The 15,537-nt window shown below is 41.9% G+C and overlaps 1 long non-coding RNA gene across 1 annotated transcript in view; it reads left to right on the forward strand.

Annotated features, from left to right (window-relative positions):
* Positions 1-15,389, forward strand: part of LOC126039756 (uncharacterized) — a 71,323-nt gene extending 55,934 nt beyond the window's left edge. Inside the window, exon 3 of the long non-coding RNA XR_007506404.1 lies at positions 8,822-15,389. This is a non-coding gene — a long non-coding RNA (uncharacterized LOC126039756). The remainder of the gene's footprint in view (positions 1-8,821) is intronic.
* The last annotated feature ends 148 nt before the right edge of the window (positions 15,390-15,537 follow it).

Genomic DNA, 15,537 nt, shown 5'->3' on the forward strand with positions numbered 1-15,537 from the left:
GTGCAATCACGCATTAGCTGAAAAGGGCTGGGATTGGGTAGCTGATGTGAGACCAGAGGAATGTCAGAACAGTCACATAACAAGTCAGAATAAGGGCTATGTCCTGGCAGACTCTGAGTGTAACAGATAACAAGATAGCAGAAAATATTCTGAATCGTTCCAGACCCATGCACTTTTGTGTAAATATGAAATAGCCTTCTTTTTTTTTTTTTTTTTTTCTAAATATCTGACCCAAGGCAGAAACGTCCAGTGATTTATGCTAACCTAGGAGGTAGTCAGTAATAAACTGCTGAACGTGTTTACAACAGGAAGAATATTTTTTGCTTTTTATGAAATCCATGTTTTGGCATTGGACTAGCAGGATTATGAAAAGAGAAGGAAAATCAATAGCATGAAGGGTGTCATTGTAAATTTCCAATAAATTGTCTATAAAGTCAATTTATAGAAAAGCAAGTTGAGTTTAATAGGAAAAATGAAAGGGTTAGAGTACCTACATTCTGTGAAGCAGATCAATAAAATAATAAGAACAGAAAAAAGTCAGCATGTTGGGGAATTACAGGATTGTGTCTGACAGCTTCTCCCTGGAAACAAATGAGGCTGCATTCCTGCTGCAGCTGAGTTGGGAAAGAGTAGGCTGCTTATAGATAAAGCGTGTTTGCTTACAGATCAGAGATGGGCCTGAGCTGATGTGGAACTGAGCTTGAAAATATTTGGGTGGCTTGTATCCAGGCCTGTTGCTACAGGGACCATATGCAGAGCTACAGAAAAGATGAAGAATTTGAGAGAAAAGGAGGTTCCTTGAAGCTGGAGGTTGGCCAATATAATTTCTTAAGATCTCTTCCAGCCCCCATTTTTGGTGGGTTGTAAAAATGTTGGAAATAGGTGTAAGAGGGAGGGGAGATAAATGGGAACTCGCTTATTTGCAATGCAGCCTTTTACGTTACACTGAGAATGTGTGCCTGTGTTTGCCCACTCTATATGGAGTAAGACTGGTGTAAAGGAGTCTTACAGTAAATATTAGAATATGAACTTGAATAAATAGTAGTGTAAAGACAGATATTAAGGCAAACAAAAGTAATGCCCTAAGACCAAATTTCTTTATTAGGAAACATGTATATCTCTCATTGCTTTTAGGAAAGTTCCCACAAACACATCTGAAGCTCAGAGGGTAGAATTTATCCAGGCAGGCATATTCAGAATACAATACAGGTGGAGTTAGTAAAGGTAACTAGTGACATTTGAGTAAATGAGACTAATCTCAATTATATCACTGACTCAGAACTCACATTTCTGATAGACATTTATAATCTCAAATCAAAGCATGGCAGGAGAAGAAGCAGGAAAAACAGGTTAGGGGAACAGAAATTGGGTAAAATTATGAAAATGAGATTTTGTATAAAATCTGTCAATAATTTGGGAGAGTTTATTACCAAACATGATCCTGGTATTTTATCGTAACTTTTTTGCAAGAGATTGTTACTCTTTTTCACAGTAGCAGAAACAGCACAGTCCAGCAGTGCAATCTCTCAGGGTCTTTGCAGTCAGAAGAGAAATCCATAAGGAAAGGAAGAACTGGGGTAACATTTAGAAGCTGAAGAAAAAGGAAGGAAGGACATATAAGCAGCAAAGATTTCAAGCAAATGAGTAAAAAGGTCCGTTAATAACCAGAAGTAGAAATAGTGTTTAGAAACTGTTTAGAAAAGGTTTATCTAGTTCCTTTCATAGGAATGGGTTAACACAGCTTCCTTCGCTCTGTACATTTTATCCTTTCTTGCAAACATTGCATTCTGCAGACTACCTAAGGAGCTCCTGGCCTAGAAAAAGTCAGTATGTGGTAATACCACTTCTACAGACACATAGTCATGTAGTCTTAAGAAAAGCTAGCCATGTTGTGCCTTTCAGTAATGGTATCTTCAGTTCTGGCTTCCTCACCACATCTCTGTTCACTTTATCCAAATTTCTGTAATGTGGCAGTTGAGCAGTGTCATTTGACAGCTTAGCTAGATCTGTGCAAATCTGAGTGCTAGTCTGCAGACAGCTTTCTGTGACTGTAACTAAAACAATCTGGGAAGTAGACATAGTTAAAACACTGCAGACTCATTCTGCAAGCAGAGCTGTAATCATGTAAAAAGTACCTTATGTAAGCACAGCCCATTCCTGTAAAATAAAGGAATAAGCTATAGCAACACAGACATAACTATCTTGTTTAACTGCCTCCACACTGCAAGCTTTCTTTCATTATTTCTAAATAGACCTGGATACAGAGGCACCAGAACTGTGACTGTTGTAATTTACCTCCTGCATTACTTTTTTCTCCACTGAAGTGTCACGTCTGGCTCTGTGATCAGCCAGATGGGGTCACTCCAGTGAATCTGATACCTTTTAAGGGAAGGACCTGCCCTCTGCATTAATGTAATTGCAGGTTATTTGTGAGATTCCTTCCATGTCTTACTTCCTGAAGGCCTGGCACAGAAATCTGGTTTTGTAATTTGAGTACTGAAGAGTTGCTGGATGTAATTATGTGCTCCTTTATTCCAGCAGCCTCTGTAGCACTAAAAGTAAAAGCTCAGTGTTGCCATTAGTACTGAAAATACACAAGTTGGTACATAATAACTATCTTGCGCAAGCAGTGTAGTGGGCAGTGTGTACACAGGTACGACTTCAAGTTTAACTAGGGTCTATTTTGTACTGTTTATAAATGTTTCCCAAAAGACACTGATGAGATTCCTACTTATACACTCATTATATCTCTCTTGAAGTCACAAATTACACAGAAAAGGTGTAATAAATAAGCCTTGACAATAGCAACAGGTTTCCCACCAAAGTAAAGCAGGATTAAGCATAATTTACCTTTTTGCCAGGATGTCATTTTGATGACCATAAACAGGGGGAATGACATGTACGTGCTCAGACCTACAGATGGATTGATCAGCTGCAGAACAAATGTAATTGTGGCTGAACATTTTGTCTCACAGCAGCTGCTTGCTGTCTGTTCGGCTCTGTGAATGGTCTGCTCACTGGAGTTTTGAACAGGAAAAGGCTGCTGTTAAATAAAGACACAGGAAAGAGACAGTATTCTTGCAAGACCTGAAATTTAAGCCTATATCCAGCCATGCACAGGAAGTACATATCCAAATTCAGTAACACACTGTACATTAAAAAGATATATTGTGGAATTTGGGCTATAAATTTTGCTTTTCAGCCAGACATCCTGTGCTGTGACGGTGATTACGCTTGGTACTCCTGCAGACAGAAAATTATTACATTAAAGATTTAAGGCTCACAGTGGCTTTGACTACTGGTTGTTATTAGCATTGTTTTATAGATGAATACACAAATTCAGACTGAAGATCAAGGATTTACCGAAGTTTGTGTAGAATAGTCTGTAGAAGAGCTAAAACTCCACCAGAGCCAGAGCCCAGTACTTCAACCTAGAGACTGTCCTTTTATCCCTACTGAGGCTGACGGCAGAAGCTTTACACACAGGGTGCTGAATTATGTGCGTTCTGGATACTTGCAGTAGATCTCTTTAGCTGGTGCTTCACTTCAGGCCGGAACCCGTGTGTAGGGCATGCTGCTGCAGCAGAAAGCACTTGTCAAACAGTAACTCTCCCATGAAGGCAGCAAACACTAGTAAGGTTCCTGCAAAGCAGCCCTGCATGGCAGCAGCTGTAAGCATCAGTGCTGCATATTGTTGACCAGGCTAATGCAGATGGAAAAGGACTGTGTTTCCTCCGTCGTCTTTGCTAATGCCCAAATTTCTGAAAGCCAGGTTGTCTCCTGGCCCTCCTGCTGGGTGGGGACAGGGGGATGTGGCAGCAGCTGTTCTGGGAGGTGGCCTGTGCGGGCAGCCGCCGTTATCTGCCCAGGTCTTCCCTTCTCAGGCGAGACCTTTCTGTGTACTGCATGGGCACCTAATGAATCAGGCAAAACCTGTGCTATGTGACATGCCCAGTGTCACTCCAGAAGTGGAAAAGCATCAGCTCAATCCTGCTGAGAACTAGTGTTTTGGTCACTAGGCTGTCCTGCCTCTCCCCTAATGTAAATATCATGTGGGGATTTTAAAGAAAACCAACCTGTTCACCACCCTTGCAGATGTGCAGAAGATCAGCCCCTGCAAGAGGAGAGGACTCCGTCATATGCTGCTGCTTCGCTGGAAACAGAAACCAGGGCTTCAGATGAGCAGTTTGTCCCACAGCTGGTGTGGTAGAATCGATGCAGGATGTAATGCCATGGCATCATGTCATAGTGCCTTGTCAGGCACCGATGCAACGTCATGCGGTATAAACATCCTGTGCCACCAAACACGGTTTACAGTGCAATTAGAAGGCTGATAGCAGTGCTCATAGGAATACACGAGGCAGTGTTGTCAAGTCATATGGCTATATGAGGGTAGATCTTAATGATATAGTATCTTCCATTGCTATAGTAGTAAATAAAAAATGGCTAAACTCAGTTTGTGTTGCTGTGATGTCCAAATTATAAGCTACTACTTAGTGTTTATCCTCACTTATGCTGCTAAGCTCCAAGCCTACATTCTTCTAGAGACAATTCAGCTGCCTTCTGAGGGTCTGGTGAAGAGACAGTTTTCCAGCAGGAAAGGAAGGCACTGATCTGGGAGCCAGGAGACTGATGTACTACTCATGGCTGTGTTACTGACTTGCTCTGTGACCACTGAGTCGGTGATACCAGCTTTCTGTGCTTGTTTGCTCTCTTGACTTTTGCCTGTTTCATCTTTTGAGGTTGCAAGGAAGGGGTTTCTTTTTAATCTGTATTTGTACAGCACCTAATATAAAGGGATCTAGGTTTCTGTGGGAGTCCTTACAAGCTACTGCAATGCAAACAGCACATTGTATAGTAAAGAGTTGTGTTACACAACTTTGGTGTAAGGGTGATCAAGCCGCCACGTGGAGGCTGGGGAGACTTACTCATGCTCAATTTATGTCTGTGCAGCTTCTAATCTTTAAACTGCAATTAGAATCTTCTCCATCCTAGTGTGATAAAGCCTTCTATCTCACAAGACAGCTCAATCAATGCCCTTTTGGTCTATATCTGAAGGTTGTACTACCATGACTGTGTCAAGAAAGGATGTAATTTTTTTTTTTTTTAAACTTAGATCAACATGCCAGTGAAAGTTCTGATGAAGATATAGCTACACAGCTGTGAAAGTGCACAGGACTGCATAATATTTTTGCTTTTCAGAATAGAAATAGACTTTTATAGCAGTGTAACTATTTCTGTATACAGAAAGAAAAGATGAACTGACCACTTCAATTCTGCCAGTCTAACACAGCAAAATATTTTAAGTGCAATTCCATTACAGGATTAAGCTGGGGCAAGTTTGTGTGCTTCACAGGTGTAACCTTGTCTTTTCCTTTCCTTTGTTACTGAGCTAGGAAGTATTTTTCTCTCATGCCTTCTCTCTCCTTTCTTATGGAGCTGGCTTTTCCTGTCGTACTACATACTCTCAAAAGAGCTTGGCATTTTTCCCTGCCCTTTGCAGCTTTGGAATGCTTTTGTCCTGTTTCTCAATCCCTGTTACAACTGCAAGTAAGGCAGAGGTGGTGTCTTCATTTCACTGCTGCTTTTAAGTCACATGATGATATTTAGGAAATCTGTGGACCTGCAGTACTGCAGGATCACACCCATAATGAAAAAAAGGTTACAAAAGTGCAAAATGGGTTAATAAGTGCCCTGCAAAATGGGTTCATGAGTGCCCAGATCCTTAAAGGGTCAGGTTCAAGTTTAGGGCAATAATAGCTACTAGTGGCCAGCAGTCTGATTCACCAACATTTTCATTGCCCTTGTGGCCAGATAATTAAAAAACATAATAAAAAAAGCAAGACTGGACCTATGTTTGGATACCAGCTGAGAGTTCACGAGGGAAGTGCAAATGTAAACATGGTGTTCACAAGAGGGACATGGCTCTGGGGTCCTTCACAGTGGCAGGTATGCTGTTGCTTTAAGGATTAAAAATAATTAGATGCCCACTGTTCGCAGAAACAAGAAACACCCCTGAACATGTCCAACAGATCCTTCCTCCTATCCTTTTCCTTTGTGGCTTTATCTATACAAAAGAAAAGATGGTAGAAGGTGATACCATAGGCCTCTGCGTTGCTTCCTAGACTTTATGTAAAACTTTACTATGAGGTAGCAGGCAGGCAGTTAATTATTACTTTAGACTGAGCTCTTGACATTAGTGCCAGTCAGGTCATGATTTGCCATTGATAAAAGCATTGTGCAGTGCCAAGTATAGCAGTGCTTCAAAGACAGTCACAAAAATAGAACCTCTGGTTGCTTAGCAAGGATTTGTACATTTAGCAAATACCCATTTATCTATCTATCTACCTATAACCCAGGTAACAGATAACCCTCAAGTCTAATTAATTTCAATGGGGTTAAAATTTACCTTCCTATGTTTCTCCTTATGGATTTTCAAATAGTAGTACTGTTACTTTTCTGTCCTAGGTAAGCTTCATTCTCAATTTTCAGCTTCATTTAACAGCAGCTCTAAGACACTGCAACTGAGGACTCCATGCTGTTCAGCGTTCTTTGGAAGCCCAACAAACCAGCATGTATTGTATTGACAGGGCAGTGCCGTGTACCATCCATTCAAAGCATTTGATGTCTATTTCAAATAAGCTTTTTTAAAATTTGATTTTAGAAAAGCTTGAGTGGGCTTAAGCAGCAGTTCAAATTAAATAGGGCAGCATAAGCTAATAGTGTGACTCATGGGAAGGAAATAGAGCAGCAGTTGGTAAAAACTGTTCAGTAACAAAGAGTCTTTATATTCATAAATTCATACAGGCTAACATGAGGCTTACAAAATGGTTGTTTAAGAAGCACAAAACTAAATTCCGGTCTTGAGATTCTCCCAGTTCTTAAAGACTTATCCTTCCATCAGACACTTTTCCTTTCCTCTTCAGTCCCTCTTGTACACCTGGTTACTTATGAAGAGAGAGGAGGAAAAAAAAGGCAATCTTTGGTGAACGGACTGGTTCAGTGGCGTTTCTGCAGGCTGCACTAGTATCTGTGTGTAAAGTAAGTTAAAATAACAGTATGGATAAACCAACTGTGAATTTATGCAGATCTTTGCTAAACCATTGACTCATACCTGTAGAAGTAAATCATATGTTTCTGATACCAGCCATTTTGTCATTACGGGATTGAGCAGGAGTGTGGTACAAATGCTGTTGTGTCAGCAGAGCTTAGACTTTGGATGCCACAACAAAAGACATACTTTATTGATGTGCTGATGTTACTGAATCCAAATCCTGGCTCTGACACTATGTGATTATAATCTAAAATCAGCTGAGCTAACTGAGAAATAATTCTGCTGAACTTACATGGGGTTTTATATAGTGTCAGGGGGAAAAAAGCATCAGGCCCAGTCTTTTATTGTGCAAGTTGAGACCAGTTTTAATTTCACAGTTCATCTGAGTGATGGGCATTCATCTCTGACTTGTTGGGTAGGTTGGTTTGGGTGTGAGTAGCCATCAGCTGATCACGAGGCACCAGAAAGCTTTATGAAGACAAGCACTCAAGCAAATGTAATGTGATTTTATGAAGAATCCTGCCTGGTGAAGTAAGGATAAAGCATAACCCAGAAGGAGCATTGCTTACAGTGGAAACACTGTGCAGGTTACACCCTACAGAATGCAGAGTAGATGGAGACAGTAAGCAAGCTGAAAGGAGAGTGAATGTATATCGTCCAGCAAAAAACAGACAGGAAGAGTTTACATGTTCCCAGGTGGACCGTGCTGCAGGAGGATGTACCTTTAGCAGGTTAGCTGGCTTTGCTACCAAGTGAGAGGTGTGCAGATTTTGCTTAAAAGGCATCAGACAATAACACTGACAGATTTAAGAGGGGTGTTCTTAGGTGGATACACACATAATGCTTGAGAATAGGAACATGCCTTGCATGAGTCAGTGGGTGAGTTCACTGAACATGTAGGAATATCTAGTTTCTGGGAAGAGCTGGAAAGATGCTGGATGCTCTGGCAAGAGCAATGGTCAGAAAAATTCTGTATGTGAGTTCTACCATATCTTAAAATCTGCATTCAGGCAATAAGACCTAGTGCATTGCTGCAGAATTCAGAGAATTTGGCTCTAAATGGGAATGGAGCATAAGGTGTCCTTAGGGATACTTACAAAAAACAGGAGAGCAGTGAACAGCAAAGGCAAAAGGCTGCTAATAAAAAAAAAAAAAAAACAGATAAGAAGGAACACGTACCATTTAGTATTTCCTAATGAATCAGAGTCAGGGCCCCAAACAGAAATTCACAGACTGGAAAACCAAGACTGCTTTCCCTGGGGAGCAGTTTGTGTAAGCAGTTAAAAGGTCCCAAGCCACAGACACAGTGACAACAAAGATAACGAGTATTGTTGGTCATTACACACAGATGACCATATTCTATAGCCACCCAAAGCTTTGGCTAGAGGCAGCTGTCCCACATTGCAGTAGCACACAGCAATATGAGGTACAGATAAAGATTAAAAACAAAAAAAAAATTAATCACAGCACAACCAAGAGAAGGAGGTGAAGGTCTGTGTTATTTATAGTAGCATCCACTGTAGGGGAGTTGATGGGTAGTTAATCTGCACCTTCCTGGTAACAGAGCTGTGATATCTGCAATATTCTTGATTTGTTATGAAGGAGAAAAACAATACTGACGTATTTCAGTGCCATTAGGAAGTACAGTACAATCACTTCACCTGGAAGACTGAATCTAATGAAAATACCTTACAGTGAAAGAGCCCAGGAGGTGCATGACTGGCTTGCAGCTCTTACTGCATTTTATCTCTCCTGGTCTTGTTGCAGCATCACTCCAGACCTCCAGCTTGCTTTCTGTGACTAGAACTCCTGCCCTTCCGATGAGATCACCCAGAAAAGAAGCCAGAAAATATCAGTCTACCTGGTTTTCCTGTCCTGTGAAATCTCTCCTCTCCTGTGAAATCTCTCCTCTTTTTGACCCCTGTTGTATGATAAATGAGTAAGGAAACAGAATTTCAGGGAGAGGAAGTGATATAACCTTGAATTATCCTTTGGGGCAATGTGATAATCTAGGCTGAGCTGATTAGTCATCCAGAACAATTAAAATATTGCTTTATATTGCTTTTATAAGTAACTTAACCTCTGCAAATGACTGCAATATCTGGGAAAGGCATTGCTTGCTAGGGGAAGAAAAAAGTAGATACACAAAATGATCTCATTCCTCTGAAGTTTTTAGACCATAAACACATACACTGGGAGCGACTGTGATCAAACAAACTTCAGCTAGGATTTGTCAAAGAGCTTGTTTATACCTCTAAGGCAAAATAGCAGACACTAACTTAACATGTCTTTATCCATTTCCAGTGCATGGCATAAGCCTCAGTTTTAGAAAATATTCCATTCCATTAAGTTCCTTTAGACTATCTTAGCTCTTATGACATCTTGATAATTGACTATTTCTTTGTATCAGATCAAGTATCAGGGATTAAACTCCTGGCGTCTTGCATCCAAATGAGATTTCTACTGGAACAGAAGAATTTGCATTCAGAAATTGATTGTGTGAAACAATGTGCTACAATTTTAATTATTCTTTGCTGATTAGACTTTCCGGGCTAAAAGTTCCAGTGTGAATATTTTGTATAGAATCTCTAATTTTTCTAACGTATAAGCCATCATTCTGTGATTACTATTAATCTAGTCAGATCATTTGCTTGTTCTGCTCATATTTAACAGATCCTGTTGCAGTCAGGGAGGAATCAGGAAGCAGAGAATACAAAAGAAAACCCATGGCTAAATCTTTCAGAAAAAGTTTCTTCACATTTTGAAATCTATCCAGCACATGTCAGATAAGTCAATAAGATACATGTCGTGGAAAGAATACAAAACCACCGCTCATCTATCAAACAAAAAGAAATACGGACTATTTTCCTGTCCTCTAGTTACTTGAAACTCCAGGGATTTTAGTGGCCTCTAATGCCCTCTAATGGACAAATCTGTTGGAGCAATATCCTCTCCGAGACCCTGCAAAAGGGGGTGAAACAATCAAGTATCTCAAAGGAGAAAGAGCTGTAGCGCTGCCAGTGAGGCTGCACAACTTTCCTTGGGAGCCTGCCAGCTCTTAGATTAAAACCCACTTTTAAGGGGTTTGTAGCTTAGAAATATTAAGTCACCTCTTACCAAAAACTTGGCAGATCCTTTCCTTCCTCCCTTCCTTCCTCATTTACTTAAGTTTGTTTGTTTAGCTTCACTTAAGAAGAGTAGGAAAATATTTTTGATGCTGATCCCAGATTTGGCATATTTCCTCCAGAATGATACCCTATCCATCAGGAACTGAAACCAAACATGTGCCTTACAGAGGAATGCCTCTGTAAGTGATGGTAGGTTTCTGGACCAAAGTTCATAAATAGAAATTAGAAAGTATCACTTAGCATATTTGAGCTACTGCTGGGGTGTTTGACAAATGCTGGTGCAAATGAGAAAGTGGGATGGGAGGAATGAAGGGAGGAAGTTGAAGTATGAAACAGAGACTTCAGTGAGTAGGATGAAAAAATAAGATAGGTTAGTAAATAAATAATTTGAGTTGAAAATACAAAGTAGAGAAAAGCAAAAGGCAAAGATGTGGGAGGAGAAAATCCATATTCTCTGGCAAGAAGTCAAGAGAAAAGTGTCACCTCCAAGAGCCAGTTCAGGCATAATAAAAAAGAGGCCCAGATCTCCTGAATAAATTGTGGGTGATCTCTAGAAATTAACTGAATCTTAAAGGGCAAAACACATCAGAAAGAAAGGAAATACTTAAGGGCTTCTAACTTTAAAGGGAATTTTATTGGAAGTTGTGTGTTAAATGATGCTATCTAACAACATAGGATCAACACCTTTACTCTGGAGCAAAGGACAAAGTGAGTGTGTTGAGAATTAGTGTGGATCTTACTACAGATCTGGCCAGGTCATTTTCTCTGTGTGCCTTGACTATCTCATCTGGTTCCCCATCCTCTTACTCAGGCAAAAAGCAGAAGTGCCAGAATACCTCCAAGGAAGTGATTCAAGTGGCATTTTTTGGCTTGACTAGAAACATTGGTGTCTGGAAATTTAATGAGGGTGACTGTTCCCACACAGATAAATTTCCAACTTGTACTTCTAGTGGCTTGGCTCTTCAGGTTTTAGTAGGTCTAAACCTACACTGAGAGGGAATAGAGGACATAGCAGAGGACATAGCAGGGACTTTCCTCTTACATGTGACTCCTCCCGCTAGTGCCACTTTGACAGCCACAATGGGAAATTTTTAGTGAGGAAAAACCATTGGCATTCACGCTAAAGCCTGACAAGACTTTGTGGATGCCTTAGGCTGTAGTTTCTTGTTTTAGTTTACATATAAGCTTAAGGAATTGCATTAGGAAGCTCTTGCTAAAATGTCGTAGGAGAAATCCACCAAAATAACCAAGAAGCATGAGATTGTCAAGAGCTTCTAAAGAAATGGTACCACAACTCAGAAGTTATCTGGAGCTACGGAACTTGGAATGATTTATGTTCAAATAACATCTAACTAGCAGTTATAAACTGTCATGTGTCTGCCTGTTGGAGGACAAAATCATGTGGGTTTTCATATATCCAACAGACAGGGTCTAGCACAAAATTTAGTAGTAGAGACGCTGTGTTTTTTTCTAGGATAGCAGATCACTTCCAGGGTAGCGGGTCTCAGGGCACTTTGAATTGAACCTTGGAAGAAGAAGGAGCAATTAAAAGAAAGTAGAGACCATTGGTAAAGAATGATCTGGACCAAATACTGGCTGGAATTTTCCAAAGAGTTTTGGGGAAACACTATGAGAATTTCCGACATTGCCATTCAGCTTCTGAAGTTTCCCCCCGCATCTAAAATCTGGGAATACTGCAGCAAGTCATGTTTGCTTTTAGGGAACAGATTTGCTTTGGGAAAAACACTAAAAGAAACAGGAAGAAGCACTGTTTGTTTTGTTTAGTAAATTTTGAAGGGAAGAAATAGCCTGTCTTTTTGTACCTAAGTGAAGTGTTCCCAAGATGCTTCTCCCTTAGCTAATCTTATCAGCCCTGATTTCTTTCTGGCTTTTTAAGACATGTTTTTCATAAGCATATCAGTAAGCTGAAGCCCTTTCCTGCCCCCTACATGAATTATTATTGTTTAGATTTTGGCAGAACGTAGAGATCCCTATGAAGATTGTGGTTGTATTGCCTTAAGTGGGTATTATTCCTGCCTGATTGCTGTGGGATACTTAGAGGTCAAATATATAAACAGTTGAAAAAGGAGATTTGACAGCTTCGTGGAGGAAGGGCCCAGCAGGAGCGGTTCTGCCTCCAGCAATCCCAGAACTGCTGTCTGCTGGGAATGTGAAAGGTATGTCAGTGGAGGGAGAGCTCTGCTTGCGCTGCTGTGCTGTATCGGCACTGTCTGTAAGCACAGCAATAGACTTGCCGGGAAAAATGGATAATTGTTCTGAGGCATGCCCTCTTATCTACCATCAGCAAAATGAGCCTACTTAGTTCAAGCCAGTGAGGAAGGTGAGGGTGAGATAAAGCTGGTTGACTTTGCCTGGTGCATGGAGGAGGGAGCGTTGGTGCTAACCCTCCCAGTGGTAGGTGCTGGTCAAGGACGAGCAGCGATTCCATCTCTGGCCACGACAGCGTTGGCAGAGAGCGTACGTCTGTGGCCTGAGCAAGGCCTCCCTCCTTACAGATTTAGACTGGTTTTAAGGCTGATGTTTCAAACAGGGAGACCCCTTCCAGACAGAGCTGAGCTGGCTGCAGGTGCTGTAATTCCCAGCTGATTGTCACTGTCCCTCCGCCAAATGCCACTCCTCCTACTTCTCTGCCAGCCCAAGGGACCGCTGGAGGAGTTACTGAATATGAGAAGGGATGAGACCTAGCCCTCAGGGTTTTTTTAATCATAAGCTAATAAACAGTTCTAGGTAAGATCTTTGCTCCACTGAATTCATCAGGTGTTTTGCGTTCGTTTCTGCTTTTATACTCTTTGTGACAAAGCCTTTTCTGTCGGTCCAAACAGTTTCTGGGTGTGTAGCAGAGCGAACCAGACTCTGTGATCTCAGGGAAGCTGTGACTCTCTGATCTCCCAGATAACCTGTGCATCTGTACGGGGAAGAAAACCCGCAGCAGCTGGAAGTCTTGGAGGACAGACCCCTAGCCTCATCCTATTTTCCAGAGTTCGAAGTAACCATTTACCTATTCACGGGCAATATTGGGGAGAATAACAAATTCTTATAAAATGGTGCTGTGATGCAAATTGCTCTTTTGCTGATGTGGTTATTGGCGGAGCCTTTCTTTGTGCTGAGACATACAAATACGATGAGAAAAGGTTCCAGGGACCAGCTTCATTTGCCATCCAACTAAGTTAAGATTTTGATAATTAAGCAAATATATACACATATCATGTAGGTTTGATTTGGATATGAGTATATATAACCAATACATTAGAAGCCTTTTCTAGAACATAAGACAACATTTAGTTTTAAAAATCTTTTTCAAACTTATTAATGCTGACCATTATAATGCACTCTAATGCAAAGGAATCAATAGCCTTTACACCACAGCTAGTTTATTGTACCCAGCAAATGAATAATACAAAATTCAGTGCACTTAACAGCCCAATATTAGGCTTCACAATTTGTATAAATCAGAATGCTTTTTGCATTTCCTGAAAGATAGTACCACAAGTTGTACAGACAGAAACCTACTATTTATTCTTCAACCAATTAATTGGTTTTTTTCTTAAATAAAATATTTGCAATCGATTTTCATCTTTTTATAAAACACCTGCCTCTTCAGATATTTACCATGAACAAAGTTCCTGAATTTGTTGCTAGAATGCAGTGGAATTGTTCATACTGTAAATCTGAATTACAGGAATTTCATTGTTCGTTATTTATAGGGCAAGTTACCTCAGAAAGTATTTCATATTCCTATTGCTGGTAATAATTAATATATGCTATGATAATAGCAAGAGTCTCCAAGCCAAAACAAGGCCCCTGCTGAGTCGAGTAACAGAAAGTAAGTCCATTTTATTCTCCAGTTCTTCACTATGCATTTGACAATTTTAAATCCTAAGTTCAAGAGGTCTTACCTCAGGTTGCATCTTTATTTATATTGTCAGAATTTTAACTTGACTCCAGCGTGAAAGGACATTATTTTGTGCTTCTGTCTACCCAGAAGGAAAACAAATTAACATTCCCAAGAAGGAAACTGGAAGTGGATGTTTGTTTGTCTTGTTATCTGTGTATCCTACTTTTCTGAGTCACGAAGAGTAAACAATTGGCTGGGTACTGTGTAACTAGGCTGGGGAAAACTTTTTCTGTGCTACATTGCGTATTTTTAGTTACTGTTAAGAGTTCTGCAAGTGAAGCCTGGAGATGTAACAGAAGCCTTAAACTGAAATAAACTGATTTGTAGAAAGAATAACCATTTTCTTTTAATTTCAAAGGTAAAATACTGCTATACGTTCCAGTCTGTGTATGGTATCAAAACTGTAGATAACCTCTGTCAAGCACAGTGGCTTTGAGACGGCCACTGCAATCTGAATAAAGTAAGCATCTGCCAACTGCCCTGTCCTGCCAAGAGAAGGCGTAAATCATCACGTAAAATCCTTCTGAAGTTTAGGCCAATGCACGCCTCAAGTTTGGAGAGGCAAAACATTCCCTTATGATCTGTGGTCAAAGGATAGAAATCTGGTTTACAGTGATGTGTTGAATAAATATAATTTCAAGGGACACTTTTAAAAACAACCTTCCGTTTTGCAGAGTAGCGTGCACGATTTCGGTACTTTTTAACTTGGGAGTGTTTTTTTGCCTCTCCCTCTCTCCCTGGCTCTGCAGGGTAGGTGACGGTAAATACTAACACACGGTAGGGCCAGGGGGAAACAGCCCCTCGCCAGTTTTCCTGCGTGGAGCCTCACGCACAAACGCCTTTGCTCTCTTTGCGAGAGGAGACGAGCCGCCTCGTCAGGCCCCTTCTGGCTGTACCCACGGGAGCGCCGGCGGGTGAGGCAGCTCCTTCTGCCAACCCCCCTATTGTGGAATCCGGAGGATCCGCCGTAGGATGCGGCCCCGAGCCTTCCCCCACCCCCCAGCCCGTTCCTGTCACCGGCCGCACGAGCAGCGCTCATCCCTGCCGCTACCAGGGCCGGGGGTACCGGGGAGCGGCTGCCGCTCCGGCGGCGAGGCTGCTCGGGGGCAACCGGGAGCCTAGGCCCAGCCACCCCTCCCCGGGAGGAGCCGGGACACTCAGGGGCCAAAGCCGAGACCTGTCGGGTTCCCCCCGCCTCGGGGCAGAGCACACCTGACCGGGGGACGGAGAGGAGGGAACGACGCAGCCCCGGACCGGGCTGCCGGCCGCTGCCCCGTCCCTCACGAAGCCCCGCCCCCGGCGGCCGGCGCATGCGCCGCGGCCGCTCCGCGCCTCCCGCTCGTCCCCTCTGCGGCGCAGGCGCAGCGCGGCCCCTCCCTCCCTTCCTCCCCTCTCCTCTCCTCTTCCCTCCCCTCCCCGCCCGCGGGGCCGCGCAGGCG

The sequence above is a fragment of the Accipiter gentilis genome, chromosome 6 (assembly GCF_929443795.1).
Source record: "Accipiter gentilis chromosome 6, bAccGen1.1, whole genome shotgun sequence".
Classification (NCBI taxonomy): Eukaryota; Metazoa; Chordata; class Aves; order Accipitriformes; family Accipitridae; genus Astur; species Astur gentilis.